The sequence below is a fragment of the Macrobrachium nipponense genome, chromosome 12 (genome assembly GCF_015104395.2).
Source record: "Macrobrachium nipponense isolate FS-2020 chromosome 12, ASM1510439v2, whole genome shotgun sequence".
NCBI lineage: Eukaryota > Metazoa > Arthropoda > Malacostraca > Decapoda > Palaemonidae > Macrobrachium > Macrobrachium nipponense.
Genome location: NC_087205.1, coordinates 55720077 through 55735076, shown reverse-complemented (window position 1 = coordinate 55735076; position 15000 = coordinate 55720077). Strand labels below are relative to the sequence as shown.

At 36.0% G+C, this 15000-nt stretch overlaps 1 long non-coding RNA gene across 2 annotated transcripts in view; it reads left to right on the top strand.

Annotated features, from left to right (window-relative positions):
• The window catches only part of LOC135225005 (uncharacterized), a 604582-nt gene that overhangs the window by 153100 nt on the left and 436482 nt on the right, over positions 1-15000 (top strand). For both annotated transcript variants that reach the window (XR_010316869.1, XR_010316870.1), the window contains exon 2: positions 1127-2217. This is a non-coding gene — a long non-coding RNA (uncharacterized LOC135225005). The remainder of the gene's footprint in view (positions 1-1126; positions 2218-15000) is intronic.

Here is a 15000-nt window from a genome sequence, read left to right as displayed (position 1 = left end):
GGATAAGGAGGGAGGTGAGGAGGATAGAGGGCCCCAAACTTTGTGATCCTTTCAGGATCATCACATAGGCTCTTAAGCTTATGTGGCTGATGACAGAAGGCATATTACTCTCTCTCTCTCTCTCTCTCTCTCTCTCTCTCTCTCTCTCTCTCTCTCTCTCATACTGGCTTATTTAACTCTTGCTCTGTCTTTGCCAGCTCATTTACAAAGAGAAACGTCCCTTCAAACACTTTAATGTAGTAACCTGATGAAACACAGTGTTAGTCGGGTATGGCAGGGAGACTTGGTTTAATAGGAGGAGTGAGGACAGTTGCGTTCTATGGATGACGATTCGATCAAAAACACAAAATAGTCGATAATGGTCATTACTTTTCATACCTCATTGTTTGTGAGCTGTTTTAAGTAAACCCCTTTTTTTTAATCTGATTGACAAGTTTTCAAAAGAAATTTTAAGGTAAAAAAAATGATAGGGCTTGCGTTAAGATTGCTTAATAATATTTGGTACTTCATGATTAAATCTTTTGGCAACATTTTTCTCTGTAGCAAAGTACAGCAATAAAGGAGAGTAAAGGAAGGGATGAAAATAGAAAATCAAGAAAAAGTGCTCTCTTTATAATGAATTTATGTTTGAAGAATTATTTTATTTTGAACCATGTAACTACAGAGAAAATAAATACATTGAGATGAAACATGTACAGAAAGTATATATCAAACATTACTCTATCAAAGATATTTCGAGTTATGAATATTGTATTTTATAGCTACTGCATGTGATGTATGAACAAAAATTACCAATTTCTTAACATATGACTTAATTTCTGTATCTATGTATGAGTAAAGTTACCTATTTCTTGATAAATGACTTCATTTCTATATATGAGTAAAATTACCAATTTCTTATCTAATTGGATTTTTATATTGGCCTTGATTTTGTGCAGTTAACCACACCAACCACACCAGTGCTTTAAAGAAACAAAGGATCATTGAATGACCTTTTCAAGACTTGTTTACCTCTGTTTTATCGATATTTCAAGATATGATGTATCACCAAATGGGACTAATGTGTTTTGATTGTTAAGTGAATATTGTGCATAATGTTTTTCTCTAATACTGATTTGCCTTACAGAGAGATAAATAGTACAAATATAAATCTGAATCTTTACATGAAAAGTAAATTAGCAGGATAGAGACAGATGTTATACTATTACCCTGGCATTAGATAGTCGTCCAAAGAGCTGGATTTATCAAGCGCAAGTTTTGGGAAGCGAGGGATTTACACCAACAAAATAAAAATCCTTTGCCTTAAACGTCAACCAAAATCCTGGATGCGGAATCAAAAGACACTCGTAGTTGTAGAAAGATAATACTAAGAGAAGTCGAAAATACCCTTGCGTTCCCTTCTGAAGAAGAAGAAGAGGAGGAAGAAAAAGAAGAGGTAGAGAGGGAGGAATCTCCAAGTGTCCTTGGGAGTCAATGAGAGTGATCCCAAACGCAGTGTTCGCATTCGAGTGATAGCAAAGGCGAAGAGAGCCATTTCAAAGTTCGCGAAATTGTCATTGTGTACTTGGAAATATATAAATATAAAAATCTATTTCTTTATAGTAGTATGTTGTAAGTGATTCACTCATGAGCGTTTTAGTGCCGTGTTCTTGTTGTTGTTGATCACTACGGGAAGTCTATCGAGTTAGAGTTTGCTGGATTGCCGAAGCAATTTGGCGCGTCTCCTGTTATACGTAGAGTAGTTTGTTGATGTTCTCTCTCCGTTTCCGCGAGTGATTTCCGAGTTCTTAAATGAGAACTACGCCTACGTATGTTACCGACAGAGGGATTCAGGGGCTCGACTCTCCCTCCCCCTAGCGCGTGTAGTACTAGATACTCGCACATCTACGCGTACCCCTACCTTCCTCCGAAGGTCCTCCGCACCGCCGAAGGCTTTTTCATAACCTTCAAGCTACACCGACGATCCGTCCACTCGTCATTAAGAGCATCTAGTCCTCCACTGGAGTGGTGGACGTCCTTCCCTTCGCACTCCTGATTAACAGGGATCCCGTTGCCGGGTCCTGGGGCGTAAAAGCCAACATTTTTTTCAAGAGCTGTCACCCAAAACCGCCAAGATTTTCGTCCCAGGTCGAGGAAAGATAATCCAGCCATTCACTATGGACTTAGACTCTAATCTATTCAACAAAAGGAAATCTTCGATAGATGCAATTGTACGGGGTAAGTTCACATGTGAGAGAAAAAAAAGATATGGTTAAGTGTGCTCAGTTAGGAAAGGTCGACTGTGCTGAAAAAGTTGCACAAGTTCTTTTTATTGGTTGAGTGATGCCAGTAAGAATTCCATTTTTATACCATGAGTGTAGCTGTGTTTGTAGCATTTTTTATACTTTTTTTTTTGGTCAAGTGCAGATTTAGCAGTGCAAAAAGTAAGTGCTTTGGTGTGTTTTTTTGTTTCGTTTATTTATTTTTAGGAAATATTTTATTTGCTGCAACATAGGAGATGGAGACCACAGTATCTTCGCATCAGTGGTAAGTACATGATTTAATTCCTGTCGTGCAATTTAAAATAACTGCCTCTCTCTCTCTCTCTCTCTCTCTCTCTCTCTCTCTCTCTCTCTCTCTCTCTCTCTCTCTCTCTCTCTTTGACGGATTTTACATGTTATACGACATATTTTTGTATTTTGTGTTTTGTAATCAATATAAATAATTTTCGTTCTCAAGATTAAAATTTTATCGTCATATTTTCTCTCTTCAACCTTTCAGTATTTAAACGTGTTTACAAATTCAATTTAAACCCAAATTGATTGTCCATGATTATGACTCTCGGATCATCCTCATCCCCAATATCTCTCTCTCTCTCTCTCTCTCTCTCTCTCTCTCTCTCCGATAATCTCCCTATTTTCCCTTACAGGACCCAGCCAACCCCTCTCCCTTTCCTTTTTATTCTCATTTCGTCGTCCCGTCCCTTTTATTCGTTCGGGATCCTTAATATCATCGAATATGATGGTTCCCGAATGCCGCCATTTCCATATCCATCTGTATGAAAATATTGAAGGAAAACATGCATGTCTTATGCATATTAGTTCATATTTGCATATATCCTTCTCCCCCTGCCCCCCGCCTCTCTTCTAACACCCTTCCCCTCCCCTTCCCCCTAATTCCTGCAGTCGTACGACGTTCCTCCTCCATGGGAAATCACTCCTGATTTTCTTCTGGATTTTGTTGTCACCGTGATTTTCATTGCTTATGCTATATATATATATATATATATATATATATATATATATATAATATATATATATATATTATATATGTATTAATATGCATTATATATGTATATTATATATATATATAATTATGCATATATATATATATATATATATATATATATATATATATATATCTATATATATATATATATATCTATATATATATAATATATATATATATATATATATATATATATATATATAAATATATATATATATACATAACATATACATATATTATATATATTATATTATTATTATATATTAGTATATATGTATATATATATGTATATTATATATATTTATAGCATATAATATATATATTTATATAATATATAATATAGTATATAGTTATATATATATATATATATATATATATATGTATATATATATATATAAATATTATTATATATATTGTATATCTATATATATATATATATATATTAATACTGTATATATATATATATAATATCTATATATTGTATTTATTATATATATATATATTTATATATATTGTGTGTATATATATATTATATATATATATATATATAGATATATTTATTGTATATATATATATACATTTATATATATATATATATATATTTATTATATACTATACATACATACATCATCATACATACATACATACATACATACATACATATATAAACATACACTGGCTGTTGTATCAGAGACTGTGTGAACTATTCATAGCGTAGAAAACAAAGTTTAATGCGTGGGCTAAAGACCAGGATAAAAAGTTTAATTTCTTTTAGGGAGGGAACCCAAACGACCAATGTAAAGGTCACTTGGCTAATACAGTTTATTAGGAAATTAAAAAAAGTTATAATTTATCATGGTTTCATTTAAAGTGATAGTCTGACAAGTTTCCTTCCCTGTTGATTCCTGTCTTGAGACAAATTCCTACCGTTTTTAACATGCAAGTTGTGCTTGGACATTTGTGTGCTGGTGCTTGCATAGTTAGGTCCTTGACAATTAAAGAGGACCTCGCCTTGGTTGTGTTCAGGGGACAAATGGGATGGGGTCTAGTGAACAAGATATATTGATTGATTACACTGAACAGCAGTGGATGATTAGGTAAAATTTTAAAATATATTGGGGGAATTAGTAAGCATGAATCTGCTAAATAGTATGTTGCACTGGAATACGGAAGAGTTCGAAACACAGAGGGGGAAATAATTATTTCACTTTTAAGGGTGAAGATGGATAATGGAGGGCAGTATCCTCATAGGTGGGTTGGACATACATTGGGGAGTGAATATTAATTGTTTAAGTGCGATATAACTACATAAAGATGGGAGGAATAAGAGTTTCGCTTGTGGGAAGCTGGATTATGCTTGTCTTGTGCACAGCTTGATAAATTGTTTGCTAGGCTTGTCCGTAAAGGGGAAATGATTGTGGATGTGTTTTTTGCAGCTTAGAGACTTTTTATAATAGGAGTCAAGCAATATATTACAAATGATTTATGGTACGAAAGGGGAAGTTTTATTTTTAGACTAGTTTATCCAGGCAATAGCACATTTTTTTGAACAGCTGAATAACGGCCAGATTTTGAAAGGTTGATTTACAATTACATTGTTCTCCGTAACTTTGCCATATTTCCAGAACCGATTGCATGGATGACATTGCAAGAATTACAGGAAATACTCGGTCGATAGATAAATGAACGAAGTTTAAACTCTGTTGATAGTTAAATTTCAGGTTGATATGAAATAAAAAGATACCACATCTAATGATAAAGATAAATGTAAAGAGCATATCTAAAAGAAAATTTCAAACGCGTTCGTAGTCATTTTCATTTTAGTGAGGAACTTATAGAAAATTGTATGTGAAGTTTGCGGTGAAAATGCTATCGTTCGAAAAGGCAGATTAGAGTGTGTGTGTGTGTGTGTGTGTGTGTGTTTGTATGTGTGTGTCTTTGTATGTGTGTGTTGAAGATGATTTAGAGGGAAAACTGAACAAAGGTGATTTATTTAGTGTTAATGGATACAGGTCTTTATCAGAAAATAAGACATTCCCGTAAATCAAATAGAACTTGAGGAAGTGCAATTCTGTTAATAAAATATCTTGCTAATTAACTCTGAGGTTACAGATGTTATTTCTCTTATGGTAGTTATGTATTGACCATTCAGTGTATGTTAATAATTAACTACTTCATGTAATCGGATGTAAAGAGGTTCAGCTAAATGCTCCTGTAAATATAACTGCTCTTTAGATTTTTACCTTTGAATTCCTTATAATCACAAATAAGTAAGCGATTTTATCGTATTACTAATATAAATGTCTAGCGAATTAATATTTTTATAGGTCCTACCATAACACTACGATTAAACTGTAAAAATATGGCTAAAGTAGAAAAAATTGCCAATTACGAAAATGATAAGATATCCTAAATATTTTGCAACTTACAAATTTATTATGAATGTAAAATAATTACACATTTTAACTTTTCTCGAAACTTGTAAACTTGTCTGAAAATGAGTCGCAAACGTTCAAGAATATTTAAACAGGCACATCATTATACCAGCGTCATTATCACCATGGCTATTTTGGCTCCTACGTTCCTGGGGAAAATATCTATTTTTGCACAGCATACCCAAATGGTCAGACAACCCTGAATGAATGACCAGGTAGCAAGAAGGCTGCGACCTTTTGTTTTTACCGGTAATGTTCTTCGTCTAAAAATAAACAAAAGTTAAAGAGAGAGAGAGAAGAGAGAGAACGTCAACAGATAGACCCGATGTGCGAAAAACAAAAGCTGCTCAAATTACCACGAGAGGGACACGCTCTCCCAACGGCAACAATGGCCTGCCAGGTCAAAACGCTGCGCAACAGCGGCTGAACAATAGGGTGTTGATGGCCTGTCAGGCGGCTTAAGAAGGGTAAGGGATATGCCCCTGTCCCTCCGATGCTATTGGCCCCTCAGGCGGGAGGGGGAGGCTGTGGGGAAGTGATGAGGGGTAGGGGAGGGATTGCGGAAGGGGCGAGATGTTTGCACTAAGAAAACTCAAGTTACTGGAAACTTGAGGTGACTAAAGACCACATATTAATAAGAATGTCAGGGGGAAGGTTCCTTTCTTTTGTGGCACTCGCCCTCCCTCCCCTCCCCTCCCCTCCCTTCTACCCAACTCTTGCAATAATACCCCACCCTCACCTTCCATACTCACCCTCCTCCCCTCTTCCACGAGAGCCAAGACATTGTTTTTTCCACTCAGTTTATTTTTACTCTGTTCTTTTGTCATTTTTTTTTATATCAAACTCTTAACTGTTATTGCAGTTCGCAAGACGTTTCTTTCTTGCAGAAAAGATACAGGTGGCGTTGTTTCTTTTTTTTTTTTTTTACTCTTATCCTTTGATGTTAGTGGGTCACTTTTTGCTCTCATCTTTTTGTTCATTCCCAAAACATGGACTGTAGTGTATTCCGTTTCTCTGGGGCCATTTGATATCAAGTTACTCTTCACAAAAATGATTTGTTCTTTGCGGGCTTGAGGAATACGCATTGCTTTCGAAAAGAAAATTCTCCAGCACTCTACTTTGCATGCGCTGTTATCAGAACTTGATCCCCAGATCAGACGATGGTCCTTTCGGATTATTCATCGTAGAGAACAAAACCGCTACAGGAAATTTATGCTTTAAATTTCGAGTCTGTCAAATGAATAGAGAAATTACTTCAAAGACAGGATTGATCAGAGTCCATTAGCAAGCGTTTAAATTCTCATGGTAACGTTACATTACATAGATCTAAATTTCAACACTCGGACTGGAAGCCGTACCGACAGAAAGTTTGCTAATAAGGATCCATTTAGTCTCTCTGGTTCTCTCTCTTTCTTGATAGTTTCCAGATGTTAACGATAATCTACAGTCGAAAATTTAGCTAGTTCTCATAACGGGTTATTTATGTTTGAATTAATATTAACATTTGTAAGATAGAAATGTATTAGTAGGAGCTAATATTTGCCGTAATAAGTCACTCATAACAACAAGTTGCTTTCATAATATTCTGTATTTTATTTTACCTAATCATTAATTCTATTACTATTGTCCAAACATCTTTTACCTAAAGCAGCTGCGACAGTCCCTTACTATGAGATTCACAGCCGGTGTCCCGGTGTTTTTCCGGAATAGAATTTTATCAACGTACCTGACAAAGGTGACACTTTGTCACAGGATATCTTACATCCCTACCTAATTTTTTACTGTATTCTGTATTACGAAAGTTGCATAATTCTGCTAATTATAAGAGTAACACCGACTTTTTGTAAGGCATCGCCAGCAAACTCAGAGGAATGTCTTTCGAATATATAATGATGTAACTTATGACGTCATTAACTTGCCTCCTTCTCGATGGATAATTGTAATTGGCTATTCGTGAAAAAGTCTCAACCTCTGGCAACAATGAAATACAACCAGAAATTATTTTCTATCACTATGTCTCCATTGAAAAATTATAGAATTAAAAATCAATTAAAGTGAAGAAAACTTTGGCATTCGTCGTTACTCTTGTGATATTTTTCCTAATATGACAATGCCGATCATAGAATTTAGACTTAAGCCAAGCACTGGGACCTATAGAGGTCATTCAGTATTGTATTATAACCCACGACATTTTTTTTTTTTTTTTTTTGGCAAAGCAAGTTTTAATCTTGTTCCGTAAGTTATATTTTACTAAGAAATCAACTATTGCTTTATAGAGCATATATAATTATCTTTCTGCACCTTATGGAAGTCAACAAATGACGAAAACTTGGTAGCCTTGGATGTTCGGGTGTATTCCTACCCAAGAAAGGGCCCTATTATTCATTTACCTGTTCAAGCTTACGTAGGGTTTGCCACGGGCCTCCTCACTCCTAAACAATTGCGTAAGTCGAATCACAAAAGCTATCCTGCAACCACGGTGACAATGACTTATCATAGTTGCCATTCTTGAAGCCTTGACAAGATACGAATATTCGTTCAGAATTTCTGAGACAGCTTTTTGTCGTCATCACCTTGTGGGAGGAGTCTGGACGTCATATGTTTACATTACATATAACTTTGAACCCATACATTTGAGTGTTCCGCCACTGGCTTCGGCTGCTTTATTTTACTCTTATGAATATACTTTTTTTCTGAAAGTAATAAAGAATGCTGCCGAAAATTAGGTAGGGATGTAAAGTATGCTATGGCTAAGTAATATCTTTGTCAAATGCAAAGAAAAAAGTTATTCCGGAGAAACACCCGGACAAAGGCTCTGAATCTCATAGTATGTTCTATGTACTGAAACACCTCAAGCGTTTTCCGAAGTGCAACGTCGTGTAAAATTAGTATCAAGGAGAGGGTTCTTGAAATGAAACGTTTGGAATACGAGCTGTGTACATCATGTGTGTATGTTTTTTGTTTGTTTGTTTTAATCCTTGACACCTGAACTGCGTCATAAGGTCACGGCATCTAATTATGGAATCTCTAGAATATTTAGATGAGAGAGAGAGAGAGAGAGAGAGAGAGAGATTAGGAATTAGATCTCCCGTAAAGATTCTAACCATTTCATTAAGCACCAAAGACCGAAAAGCTGAGTTCCATACCTCGGTAGATTCTGTTCCCTCTAATGAAAGGAATGACTTAGGAACTGGTATAGTTTGTGGCGTCTTGACTTCATGGAGTGGTTACCATTTCTAAAGATATGGGCTGAATGCGGGGCTCTTTGCGAATCACCGCGAGGTATTTGAAAAGCGTAGAACATTACTTCTCAATGACCGAAGAATCAGGGTGATAAGAGAGCAGCGGGCCATTTGGAGAGCCGCAGAATCGCCTCGGTATCCCATAAGGATCGTTCTCTCTTGCCTTTAGATTTCAGGTATTTTTAGACTTGGCATGTGTTATTTAGTATAAAAATTTTGCTATTTTTCACTCTGTAATTGAATTGTTGTCATAAGTGTTTTGGAAATTGATAGTAAAGATGATCCATAGAGTACTTAAAGCGGAATATCTAGTATACGCTTAAAAGAAAAGTGGAATGTGATCATCGGTGCGCTATTATCCAACTTTAGTTAAAATAAATTATTGTACATTACAGTAGTACAAGGTCAGTGGCTGCCACTGTATGAGTGTGAATATAGAATTGTTAATCAAGGTGAGTGACAGGATACTAGTAATGAGTTTCACATCGCGCATAGTTTGTTTTCTCCGCTTCATAATGGTTGTTAAATTCCTTTTCACGGGGATTGGGTGTCTTAACACTAAGAGAATCGCTTTAATTGTTCTTTAACAGCGGTTTGATGTAAACATTCACAAGATTTTGATTTGTCAGAAGTCTTGAAGACCAGGGATCAGAGAATACTAGAGTAACGCCAGGTGCGATTTTGAAAATCTTGCACTTAATTGAGCAAAGATAGAGATGCTTCTTAATTAGATGGTTGCTACACCTACAGGTAACCAACTAACCCAAGTACCAAATCCTCTACAGCATTTGGATTTTTTTAACAAGAGCTAGAATGTTTCTTGAAGTTCAAAAGTGCCAACAAGAATAGATACAGTAAAAGAAAAAAAAAAAAAAAAAATCATGGTTTCAGATGTAGAATCGAACCCATACTAAAATCAAGTCGGAGAGAATTTTACGAAACATTTCTTGGGAAAAGATGCCATGATTAATTTTGGTATTTTGCTAACATTCAAACATTCAAATAACCACAAAAATCTAATCTCCTTGGTGGATGTAATAAACAAATCAAAGAAGAATTATGGTATCCAAATGCAGACACGGGTTTTCATAATAGCTTCTGTCGGAGTCCAGAGGTCCACAATAGTCTCCTTAATTCCTTTGACAACTCGCCGGTCTTGTGGGTAGCTCTTGGCCAAGGGCCTGCGCTGATATTAAGCCGTTTTGATCTAAATCAGCCACCAAAACATATTCGATTATTCCAGAGAACACACATTCTACAATTAGCAAAGTAGATAATCTTGCCAGAAGTTTAAAATACTTCAGCACTGTGACTGTTAAACTGTTAACAAACAAGTCACAGAAAGCTGATATACTTAAACAAAACATGTTTCAAAAATGGCTTCGAGTAAAATGACAGTCACAATTACATATAAAACCTACACCGCTGCGTACGCTGTCAACATTTGGGACTATATTTTATGAGATGATGATAAAAGAATACAAAGAAGAAAAAATAATAAATTTGCGCATTCAAACCCAGTAGACGAATTCCGGCCATTTCCAGATGAAATTAAATACAGCTAAGATCATTAATCCAAAAGCAGCTTTAGTGCTTTTTGAGAGAGAGAAAAAAAATTGCATTTTTGTGTTTGATTTTATGTCTCCCTCTCCTTCATTGGGACGTTGTCTTTTCAATCCTCTGTAGCTGGGTAAATTTAACTAAACATATTTCAGACATGATCGAAGTCCAGCATTTCCTAAACATTTATTTTTCGTGTTTTATTGTTCAGTAACAGAGACAATAACTAGTGACTGAATGGCGCAAGCAAAGCAGGTCAATATATTTCATTTGGTTATTTTCAAATGATATCGATTCTTAGAGCTGTTGATTTTGTCAGTTTGTATTATAAACTGTTTCTGATTACACCAAAGGATTTTTCGACCTACTTTGGGGATTGCCGGTGCACTTTCACATCCATGACCAGCGTAATATTACTGGCATTTTCTAAAAAAATATTTTCTCTCTAGGTTTTGATCAGTAAAATCTACGGACGCACTTGAATTCTGAATGAGCTCGTTTTGCGTTTGCAAATATCTTCGCAGGATATTTAATATGGTCCTTATTAAAATTTCCAGACACATTTGACTTAGGAATTATATTTTATAACATAAAATATCCTCTTGTAAAACTAACACTATTACTACTAGCACTAGAACAAATAATGATAATACTGACCGTTACTATTTTTGACATTATTTTTCCAGTGGAGAGGCTGGGTACGTCACTTCTAGCCTCCAGAAACCGTCTGACGGTTGCCCGTAATTAATTTGTTCTGGAGCAACCAATTTTCTCCATCTGCCACATGCAGTATCGTCTTGTGTCCATGAATCATCTCTCTCTCTCTCTCTCTCTCTCTCTCTCTCTCTCTCTCTCTCTCTCTCTCTCTCTCACACACACACAGCTTACCCGGTCAGCCGTGAGAGAGACCTAGAGATGAAGTAGAAAAAAGAAGGAAGTCTAGTAAGTTGTTCATCTCACTTCCACATGATTTAGTACATGGAGTTTGTAGGTGCATTAGTTAATGAAGTCGCCGACAGAAGCATATATCTTCCCTTTCCGCCATCTTAGAGAGTGCGTTTTTTTATTCGCATGCCTACATGAAGTTCAAAAAAGCTTTTCAGGTGGTCTTCTCAAAAGACTTTTTTTACTTATTTTTTATCATCGCCCTTCCTGTGCTCTAGTTTAGTTCTGTTTGGGATACGACCATCTTTTACGTTCCATTTCCATGTGAATAGACGATGCAAATAAAAAAAAAGCAACAAGAACACATTGGCTTTCCGATATTTTATCTCTCTCTCTCTCTCTCTCTCTCTCTCTCTCTCTTCTCTCTCTCTCTCTCTTTGTGGTTATCCTACTTGATATACGTTTCCGTACCTTGAAATTAATGCCACTGACTTTACATAACAAATTCCTTATGTGAATTATCATTGAAATTTTTCGTTGAAGAAGCCTTACTTAGGCAAGCGCACAATATTGAAATGTACATTTGAAATGGAGTAATTAAATTTGGTACACATTATTTTCTTATTTTGTTTGTAAAGGAATGCAGAAATATTTCATGCCTACATGAAACGCTGTTAAAGAATCGTTTTGAGTTTGTTGTTGTTCTTAGCTGGGAAGAACAGAAGCTGAAGATAAATTTTGTAGCTGCTGTAGGATTTTTTGACAATAGAAGGTGATGTCTGGATTGGCAAACTTAATCAAGATTTTTTCTTTATATCATAATTAGTATTTTCCCGAGTACACACCAACGTTAGATCCGTTACTAGTGAATGATATACTGAGGTTTATTGTCAAACTATTTTAAAGCCATATTTATATGTTAATATTTATGCCTTTCTAAAAGGAGGCGAGTATAACATCAGATCTCTTACGTAATGTTAGCCAGTTCTTAGCTGATCGGCAATGTAACCGAAAGCTACTTTGAAATGCATTGTTTCATCTCTTACCTATTGTGTTAGTAGTAAAGGAACTGTTGCCACAGTTAACAATTGTGTATTTGATGTCGAAGAGTTTATTTGAAAATATTGAATTGCAAATGAAAATTCTAGTTTAAAAAAATGATTGTGAATTGAGTGCAATTGCATCACTCTTAACTTTATTACGAAATCATGCCAGCAAGGAGAGAGAGAGAGAGAGAGAGAGAGAGAGAGAGAGAGAGAGAGAGAGAGAGAGAGAGAGAGACGTGCAAGTGCTCTTAAAATAGGTTCACTTTACCAAAGGCGACAAGTCGAGATACTTTCGACGCTAAAAGGGTTGCGTCGTGGATAAACACCCGGCGCTGGAGCCAGCCCTAAGGAAGGAGAGTAACATCAGCGGTAAGAAGCTTATCTTAAGTGAAGGAGAGGTCACAAGTTTCTTCGTGAGAGAGCTCGCGATAGATTGAGCAATCTGTGAATGAAAAGGACTTTTCACATCAGGTGGAGACGTACGTGTTCGTTTGAACGAATTGCTTGCGTCAGAGATCATAGAAAATCAATGCTTATTTTTGCCTCCGGCAAAGTGGTCAAGTTTTTGCTTGCGGTCGTCTCGGTGCTGTATGTTTGTTAGCAGTATTGAGCAAAATATGAGTTATAGTTTAACGGAAGGTCTACTACAAATATGCCTTTGGACTAGCAACAAGCGATTTGACTTTGGGAGAGGTAGCAATGTAACTTGTTGAGATAAGGTGCCTGTAGCAGGGTTGATTACTTAGTCCTGGCGGATGTTTGGGGACCTCCCAACTCTTTTGTTAAACTTGTGATTCATGTCAGTGATCAATTTTTTTAAGTTTTTTTTCCAATTTGTGGCCATGTGTCACGTTAGTTACTTTTGCTATATATTTCTTAATTAGATAAGATAAGTACACATTTTTTTCAACTTACCAAATTTAGATTCGTGTGAAAGTTCGTGTGTACAGTAAAGATAAATTTTCCAAGTGTACCTGATTTCACCTAAATGTCATATATCAGCTTGTAATGTGCGCTTGATGGTGTTGAACTTTACCCTTGCATAGTTAGATATGTACACTGCTGAAGTGAAAAAATATTTAACCTGAATATTTTTAATGAATTGAGGAGTCTACATTTATTTTATAATTTCAGTTTTAGTACATACCTACTTTATCAAAAGTAGAGTAAGGGTGTCACACCATAATGAACGAAGTACACACACACACACACACACACCGTTGAAGCACACTTGCTTCATTTCATCATTGATTGTGACAGAATGTTATATGAATGTAATTGAATTTTTTTTTTTTTTTTTTTTTTCAGAAATAGTGTGCTTTCCTTTTCCTATGTCAGTGTAAAATGTCTGTTTATCCCGTAGCTTGAAAGAGTAATATGCTTATTTATCCAGTTCACGTTGTTGGAGTTCTAAATGTTCACTTTGCTTAATGTTACCGTTGTCAAAATTGACATGCGATGTTTTGGCAACGCGTGCGTTCGACCATTCTTTTCAGTTTCTTTTTTTGTTTAATTGTATAAACTTTTGCCTTTCTTCTCTTTGAGACATTCTCAGTGAAACTGAAAGGTGTTTTGTGTACTGGATCTCTCTCTCTCTCTCTCTCTCTTCTCTCTCTCTCTCTCTCTCTCTCTCTCGTGGACATGGCTGGCTGTCGGTCACGAAGACACCGCTTGTTCTGCTTTCATTAAGAGCAGCAGGGCAGTAGAAAACGAAATGGAAAATTATACTGGTGTAGTCCTCTTTTCTCTACTCTCACATACAGGTATGCATTTTATCTCTCTCTCTCTCTCTCTCTCTCTCTTCTCTCTTCTCTCTCTCTCTCTCTTATGTACATTTCTGGAAATTTGGTGCCTTTTCATTTGAGTTTGGGTGATTAACGAGAGAAGAGCTTGCGATCGTGCCTAAGGGCGGACTTCAGCTCTTGGCCATGTCATGTCTTCCAGAGCATCTCTGTATTTTCGAAAACCGATCGATGTCGAGCATGTGGCCTCATTTTTTTTCCAAGGCAGAGGAGCTTTTGGTGGTCGTCCGCGAACGTATATAGTCGGCAGACAGTTTTTAACAGACTTTGATATGTAAGCTGCAGCTTGCCTTCCATCATTAACATTTTATTTCTTTTTTTTATCTACGTCGAGCATTACCGTATTATTTATTTATTATTAGCGATGTTCTTTTTATTTAAATCGATCCATCCAATTCTATTGTTGTGTAAGTCGACTCTAGCATTATTGAGCTCCTTTCATTATTCCCCCATGTCACAACCTTCATCTTTCACGATGTTGTTATAATCGAAGTCGAATCTTGCATTATCAACAAAAAGTAGCGCCCCTGGTTTGAGTCGGGATGCTGCTGCATGGAAGAACAAGAATGAACAGCAATAACAGCAGCAGAAGTAGTAACAGTAGCAGTCATGGTGATAGTGGTGCCAGTAGGCGAAAAGAAACTCATTCGGGCAAGAAGTATATTTCTTTTTCATTATCATATTTGATTACAGTCACAGAATGAAAAGTCGTATTTTTTACTATTACTAATAAAGAAGACACTGATACTACGAAGCATCTGCA